The sequence below is a fragment of the Macrobrachium rosenbergii genome, chromosome 9, assembly GCF_040412425.1.
Source record: "Macrobrachium rosenbergii isolate ZJJX-2024 chromosome 9, ASM4041242v1, whole genome shotgun sequence".
In the NCBI taxonomy this organism is placed as follows: domain Eukaryota; kingdom Metazoa; phylum Arthropoda; class Malacostraca; order Decapoda; family Palaemonidae; genus Macrobrachium; species Macrobrachium rosenbergii.
In genome coordinates this window covers 56,418,112-56,426,839 of record NC_089749.1, presented here as the reverse complement: position 1 = coordinate 56,426,839, position 8,728 = coordinate 56,418,112, and positions in this window count along the sequence as shown.

The window sequence follows — 8,728 nt, the reverse complement described above, 5'->3', positions numbered from 1 at the left end:
ATTTCTTATTTCTATAGATCCGCAAATAGAAGGATGTTGGCTATTAATTCCTTTTTATTTTCTGTTGCTCGTTCTAAGTCTCCTTGTTGCTTGCGCTTGTTCAAGGATGTTGTCTATTTAGTGCAAGATATTTTTGATATATTCTTTTCTAGTTCAGACTTCAGATAACGCTGATAAGAAGCAGCGACCTCATATGGAAAAGCTGAAGTCAAAGAGGAAGTAGACTTTAGTCCTGGATCTGGTTCAGCAGCGAGTCTTATCTTTGCGACTGCTCCTCCGTTTCTTACGCGGTGTTTTCCTAAGTTTGGGATTTTTGGCTTTTATTTCGTTTTTATCTTGTTTCCCTTCCTTCCCCGATTCGTTATATTATTTCTATTCCATGATCACCTCCGTTAGATAAAAGTTTTGCTGCTTTTTCATTTTTATTCTCTTCACAGAGTTGTTGCATTTCAAATGTTTCACGTCTGTCAACCCTGTACACATGACAAAATAAACAAAAATGAAATGGATCTTTTGTATTTTCCAAAAACTAAAATTAACTCTCATAGCTTAAGTGTGTTTGTGATATATTTTATATTGATGTATTTACCCTTGCTCTAAATAATATTACTGATGCAAATGTGCATTCGTATATTTATTCTCATTCCATTTCTCCTTCCCATTTATTGTATATACCTTGACTCTCTTCTTTTTCTAGATTTTTCTCTATTTATCATCATCCGTATTGCCACGATCTCTTAAAATGGTTCTATTCTGTAATGCTTTATAATGGGTTCCTACTATACATTACCGATTACGTTAGGTATTTTAGATTTTGGGGCTGTATCAATCAATTCCTTTTTATACGCTTTCAATTATTTCTTGTTCTGATCTCGTTCAGTGACTAAATACGCACTGTTCTCCATTACTTAAATTTCTTCCATGCTTGTGATTTAATTTTCACGTTTTATGACAGTAATTTCTCTTCGGTTATCTCCATAAGTAGTTCAGTATTTTGTTTTATATCTTTTATGCTTCCTACTATCACCATGGAATTATCAGCGAAACACAATGCTCCTGTGTCTTTATCTACTTGTTTTCACAGCCTTCTTCATTCCTACTTTTTCATTTCTTTTTATCACCCTGCAGGGGGTAGGGCGGCTAGTGCCGTTAATGCACCTCATTCGGTGGAATGTAGGCATTGCTCAAGGTTCTTTGCAGCGTTCCTTCGGCCCTTAGCTGCAACCCCTTTCGTTCCTTTTCTGTACCTCCTTTCATACTCTCTTTCTTCCATCTTACTGTCCGCCCTCTCCTAACAATTGATTCATAGTGCAACTGCTTTGAGGTTTTCCCCCTGTTGCGCCTTTCAGAACTTTTCAGCGCTGAATGGCCTTATAGTTGCCCCGGTGCTTGGGATGTGCATATGCCTAAAATCTAAAAATCTAAATCTATCTCCTTTCATCAAATTTCCTTGTCTTGGACCACTTTAGCCACGAAGCATATCTGAGGGCACACTATCTCACTGCCGATAGTTGGCAAGAATTTTTAATTACCCCTTATGAACCCGATTTAATAATTTATACTATACAGTAAGTCAAGACAGTATCTTGTTCCCCGATTTGTCAAGAAACATCTTGTATCTTGTTCCCGTTTCTCCGGCATATCAATATTTGCGAAAGGTCCTCTTAAATTTTCTAAGTGTTATGTATGAGAATGAACGCTTTTGATGATCTTCTTCTTCTTCTTTACGGAAGGCAGAAACTTCAACCAGATGTTTTCTTCCGAAGATTTTTTTTTTATATTAGGTCTTCGAGACCACTTTAGTGGGCAGAAGAAATGACGAGTTAAGGCCGCTGGGACAGTAATTGTTTTTATTTGTCGTTCATAGGATATTTTCCGTCATCTCCGGGCCAGTGGCGTCGCTATAGGGGGGGCCATGGGGGGACCGGGACCCCCCCCTTAGTCAGATGCTTGGCCCCCCACTGGCTCTCCCAGTTGAAATTCCCTTTGTAGCTAAACTTCAACCCTTACAGTATCTGATGCACTTGCATACAGTAAGAGTTGAAAATTAATTGAAAATTGAGCTCTATAATTTCAAATACAGGTTTACTAATTACTAATATTATTATTTTCCTTCATTCACATAGATATATACATTCGACAATAGTATATTTTACTAATTACAGAATTGATACATTAGTTTTGTGTAGTTTCCTTTGGGCCCCCAAAAAATATCTTGGCCCCACCTAGGCACCCCCCACTGATGGAATGCCAGCCACGCCACTGCATCTCCCTCTTCCCTTTTTACTGAAGGAAAAAAAGAAAATAATGATGAAATACGTCACTGATGAGGAACAGTTTGAAAAACCGATTTAGAAATAAACTGAACAACGTATTCAGTCAATGTGTGAATGAAGGCTCTTTCACAACCCTCGCAAATGAGCGTTTATTGAAGAAGCCCAGGAATATTTAGTTTTGCTTCAAAACACATCCTATTGGTATGGTGATCATAACTAAACTGATCTCGGAGCATTAAGTTGATTGGTCGTCACGTAGGAAAACTGGTTACACGCTCTGGTAATGAAATGGAATATAAAATTTAGGCCAAGGGTCAAGTACTGGGACCTATGAGGTCATTCAATGCTGAAAGGGAAATTGAGAGTAAGAAGGTTTGAAAGGTGTAGCAGAAGGAAAACCTTGCAGTTGCACTATGAAACAACTGTTAGGAGAGGGTTGAGGAAAGTAAGATGGAAGAGTAGCAGGAATGAAAGGGGTTGCAGCTAGGGGCCGAAGGGATGCTGCAAAGAACCTTAAGTAGTGCCTACAGCGCACCGCATGAGGTACACTGACAGCTCTGTCCCCCTACGGGGGAACACGCTCCGGATGTTGGTCATGTTCCCCCCATGGAATTACTTTCAAAGTGGAAATAGTCCAGTAACAAGGTCGACGGGTCATAATCGGTCACAGTTGCGTCTAGGGGAAGCCAATCTTTGGGTAGCCCTCTCACAAGCCCAACCTTTAGAAGCTCTGAAACTGGCGTGACTGAAACGGAAGTTCTGGGGCAACCGGGCAAAGATAGCCGTGTGCTTCTGAATGCGTGCTTCTTCTTAACTCGTCCCACCACTTGGAAACATCAAAAGTTCCCTTGAAACTGAAAAAATATCCATGTATCTGCAATTTCACACATAAGGAGCATTCAGATGAGGAGGCTATAAACAAAGCATTCCACAATATCGAAGGGAAAGAAAGCTATATACAAGGAGTCAACACTTGTTCTCATAAGTGGATTCACAGCCTTTATAAGCTATCATCAGTTATATACCTATAGAGAGTGAAACAGTAACTTTTCTTTAATGCCAACACACCTCCATTAATTAGCGTCCTTAACGCATCTTGGAGCCAAGCAGACTATCTAAGTGCAATTTGCTTTCTGTGTTCTGTGAAATTCTTGAAATTTACCAAGATCCTGTGTTAGTTCTTAAGAAACAACAAAATGCTGCGATCAGCATTTGTAGGGAAGTTTGTGTTCAATAAAAAATGTCCACTTTTTGGTTCCATATACCCCTAAACAAGTGGTTCTCAAACTGGGGGCCATGTAGCAGAATGCAGGGGGCCATAATCTGAGGATATGTATGTATAAAGCCAGAGGAGTTTAGTGGGTAGGACTGCAGACAGTCACTGTAGTCATGGGTTATGCTTGGCGGTGGGCCATGGACAAGTATCCTGTATGAAAAGTGGGTAACGATCAGAAAAAATTTACTGCGGCCTACACAATCACATTAGCCTCACTTGATAACATTACCAACGCTAACAGAAAATTTATTTGATCTAGCGTGAGGAGGTTAGTGCAATCTGTCTTGGGATAAATCATTATTAAGTTTCACAACTAAAGGGAACTTTCGTCCCACTCCATAATTTATTTACTTGGAAACAGAGGAAGATTTGATCAAGACGACTTTTGATATCTTAAGACCTCGTATCTTCTGTATAAAGTTGATAATTATACTTATTGTGGTTTTCGTGTCCAAGGCCTCATGTTTGCATGCTCATCATGTATGCACACATTACTTTAAGGTTGGCGCCAAACCAGAGACTGCATTGATTACAGTATTCACAGAACATGAATCGATATACTGCACTAGGCTGAGGCCATAATCATTTCTCCAGCACGGTGCAGTGTCTTTTCTACCCACGATATTTTATAAAGGCATATCTTCTTCTTCTTCTAGTTAAGATGGACCCTATTCATATGGAACAAGGCCACAGGGGCCATTAACTTGAAATTCAAGCTTCCAAAGAATATGGTATTCATTAGAAAGAAGTAACAAAAGGTAATGAGAAATATAGAAAGAAGAGATCACTTATTAAAAAAGAAAAAATAAATAAAAATTTAATAAATAAACAGAAGAAAAATGCAGATAAACTATTAAAATACAAGAAGAATTGTACTACGGGAGCAATGCATTGCCTCTTAGCTTGAACGTCTGAAGAAGTTCCAATTGCAAGACGTCCTCAGGGAGAAAGTTCCACAGAAAGAAGATATATCAATTAAACAGTTTTCATCGCAATATCCACTTTACATAGGTTAATAACTCATAAGGTTGATGATCATTGCTGCTCCATAATTAGCTCTGTTGGTGGTGTTTTATGTAAATAGTAATATACAAAGCATATTATATATATATATATATATATATATATAATATATATATATATATATATATATATATATATATATATATATATATATATATATATATATATATATACATGTATATATATAATTATATATATATATATATATATACTAATACATACATTAATGTATCTTTGGCATACTGGTATATAGTAAAGGAGATAAAGTCTCAAATTTGTGCGGCAAAGAGTGCCTGCACAGCAAGCAAACTTCACGAAAATACTCAATGACATAAACTCCAAAATTTCGAGCAATCATTTTACGAAGCTCTGATTCGATATCAGTCGAGTTAAATGCACAAACACGCACGCTGCGAAAGCAACCTTGCAAAATCTACTCACGGCATTTGCTTAAGATGTCGTCAAATCGCTTTTGCTAAACACACTTTCAGATATGCGAGCATTATTCATTCCAAACAGAATCCCTCCCATCTCTGGGGCGGCTTAGTCTCTCCGTCTGAGTTTTGCAATGCAAAAAGAAGAAGAAGAAGACGAAGAATGTTCTTCGCCAGAGTTTTGCAATGCAAGAAGAAGAAGAAGAAGACGAAGAATGTTCTTCGCCAGAGTTTTGCAATGCAAGAAGAAGAAGAAGAAGACGAAGAATGTTCTTCGCCAGAGTTTTGCAATGCAAGAAGAAGAAGAAGAAGAAGAAGAAGAAGAAGAAGAAGAAGAACGTTCTCCGTCTGAGTTTTGCAATGCAAGAAGAAGAAGAAGAGGACGAAGAAGAATGTTCTTCGTCTGAGTTTTGCAATGCAAGAAGAAGAAGAAGAATGTTCTCCGTCTGAGTTTTGCAATGCAAGAAGAAGAAGAAAGGACGAAGAAGAATGTTCTTCGTCTGAGTTTTGCAATGCAAGAAGAAGAAGAAGAATGTTCTCCGTCTGAGTTTTGCAATGCAAGAAGAAGAAGAAGAAGAAGAATGTTCTCCGTCTGAGTTTTGCAATGCAAGAAGAAGAAGAAGAAGAAGAAGAAGAAGAAGAAGAAGAAGAAGAAGAAGAAGAATGTTCTCCGTCTGAGTTTTGCAATGCAAGAAGAAGAAGAAGAGGACGAAGAAGAATGTTCTCCGTCTGAGTTTTGCAATGCAAGAAGAAGAAGAAGAATGTTCTCCGTCTGAGTTTTGCAATGCAAGAAGAAGAAGAAGAAGAAGAATGTTCTCCGTGTGAGTTTTGCAATGCAAGAAGAAGAAGAAGAAGAAGAAGAAGAAGAAGAAGAAGAAGAAGAAGAAGAAGAAGAAGAATGTTTTCCGTCTGAGTTTTGCAATGCAAGAAGAAGAAGAAGAGGACGAAGAAGAATGTTCTTCGTCTGAGTTTTGCAATGCAAGAAGAAGAAGAAGAATGTTCTCCGTCTGAGTTTTGCAATGCAAGAAGAAGAAGAAGAAGAAGAATGTTCTCCGTCTGAGTTTTGCAATGCAAGAAGAAGAAGAAGAAGAATGTTCTCCATCTGAGTTTTGCAATGCAAGAAGAAGAAGAAGAATGTTCTCTGTCTGAGTTTTGCAATGCAAGAAGAAGAAGAAGAAGAAGAATGTTCTCTGTCTGAGTTTTGCAATGCAAGAAGAAGAAGAAGAAGAAGAATGTTCTCTGTCTGAGTTTTGCAATGCAAGAAGAAGAAGAAGAATGTTCTCCGTCTGAGTTTTGCAATGCAAGAAGAAGAAGAAGAAGAAGAAGAATGTTCTCCGTCTGAGTTTTGCAATGCAAGAAGAAGAAGAAAGAAGACGAAGAAGAAGAAGACGAAGAAGAAGAAGAGGACGAAGAAGAATGTTCTTCGTCTGAGTTTTGCAATGCAAGAAGAAGAAGAAGAATGTTCTCCGTCTGAGTTTTGCAATGCAAGAAGAAGAAGAAGAAGAACAAAAAGAAGAAGAATGTTCTCCGTCTGAGTTTTGCAATGCAAGAAGAAGAAGAAGAAGAAGAAGAAGAAGAAGAAGAAGAAGAAGAAGAAGAAGAAGAATGTTCTCCGTCTGAGTTTTGCAATGCAAGAAGAAGAAGAAGAAGAAGAAGAAGAAGAAGAAGAAGAAGAAGAAGAAGAATGTTCTCTGTCTGAGTTTTGCAATGCAAGAAGAAGAAGAGGACGAAGAAGAATGTTCTTCGTCTGAGTTTTGCAATGCAAGAAGAAGAAGAAGAATGTTCTCCGTCTGAGTTTTGCAATGCAAGAAGAAGAAGAAGAATGTTCTCCGTCTGAGTTTTGCAATGCAAGAAGAAGAAGAAGAAGAATGTTCTCCGTCTGAGTTTTGCAATGCAAGAAGAAGAAGAAGAAGAAGAATGTTCTCCATCTGAGTTTTGCAATGCAAGAAGAAGAAGAAGAAGAAGAATGTTCTCCGTCTGAGTTTTGCAATGCAAGAAGAAGAAGAAGAATGTTCTCCGTATGAGTTTTGCAATGCAAGAAGAAGAAGAAGAATGTTCTCTGTCTGAGTTTTGCTATGCAAGAAGAAGAAGAAGAATGTTCTCTGTATGACTTTTGCAATGCAAGAAGAAGAAGAAGAAGAAGAATGTTCTCCGTCTGAGTTTTGCAATGCAAGAAGAAGAAGAATGTTCTCCGTCTGAGTTTTGCAATGCAAGAAGAAGAAGAAGAAGTATGTTCTCCGTCTGAGTTTTGCAATGCAAGAAGAAGACGAAGAAGAAGAAGAATGTTCTCCGTCTGAGTTTTGCAATGCAAGAAGAAGAAGAAGAATGTTCTCCGTATGAGTTTTGCAATGCAAGAAGAAGAAGAAGAATGTTCTCCGTCTGAGTTTTGCAATGCAAGAAGAAGAAGAAGAATGTTCTCCGTATGAATTTTGCAATGCAAGAAGAAGAAGAAGAAGAAGAAGAAGAAGAAGAAGAAGAAGAATGTTCTCCGTCTGAGTTTTTCAATGCAAGAAGAAGAAGAAGAATGTTTTCCATCTGAGTTTTGCAATGCAAGAAGAAGAATGTTCTTCGTCTGAGTTTTGCAATGCAAGAAGAAGAAGAAGAATGTTCTCCGTCTGAGTTTTGCAATGCAAGAAGAAGAAGAAGAATGTTCTCCGTCTGAGTTTTGCAATGCAAGAAGAAGAAGAAGAATGTTCTCCGTCTGAGTTTTGCAATGCAAGAAGAAGAAGAAGAAGAAGAAGAATGTTCTCCGTCTGAGTTTTGCAATGGAAGAAGAAGAAGAAGAAGAAGAAGAAGAAGAAGAAGAAGAAGAAGAAGAAGAAAATGTTCTCCGTCTGAGTTTTGCAATGCAAGAAGAAGACGAAGAAGAAGAAGAAGAATGTTCTCCGTCTGAGTTTTGCAATGCAAGAAGAAGAAGAAGAAGAAGAAGAAGAAGAAGAAGAAGAAGAAGAAGAAGAATGAATGCGGGAATCACAAAACCTGACATAACTTGACCGCCTTCGTCCTCTTGATCAATACGCAGCACTTACGAGGCGGAACGATAATGAGAAGGAAAACTTTTAATCTTTGACGCCAGCCTGCAAATTTCGATTGATTTTGGGATCTACAGAAATAAAGAATGAAAAAGTTAGAGAATAAAGGAAGCCTCTGGAGCGCCGTCCCAAAGGAAGAAACTGTTTCGGAAATCGTAAGCCAATTAGGTAGAATCTGGGACGTGAATTCTACGGCGCGTGAACAAATGATCTCTGATACTATTTCTTTATCTCAAACCTGTGGAAGGAGGGTGTCACTGACAGCATTTGTTGCAAGTGACGCCCATCGTCGTCGCTGCCTACACACGTACACAAACAAACACACACACATACACACGCACACACGGCCGTACAAACACGTGAGCGCGCGCGCGCGGCGCTGACCCGACTGCTGCTTGCTCTCTTCCCGACTTGAGTCTGTGACCTGGCACTCAGGCCAAGCCAGGCAGTGTATCGGTAGCCGTGGCCGGTGTAACACTGTCGGTCGGACCGGCACCGACTTCCTTCCGAGGCTCTCTGCTCCCTCGCTCGTTCCCGGACCGTGGCGAACGACTTGTTTTACTCGAGGCTCGTATATCATGAAATGCGGCGGTCAGCTGGATCGTTTCTGATGACGAGACACAGGCGGAATTACTGTTTAATAATAATAGCCTCGGTTGAGCTGAACTATTTTCACGATCTTATAGC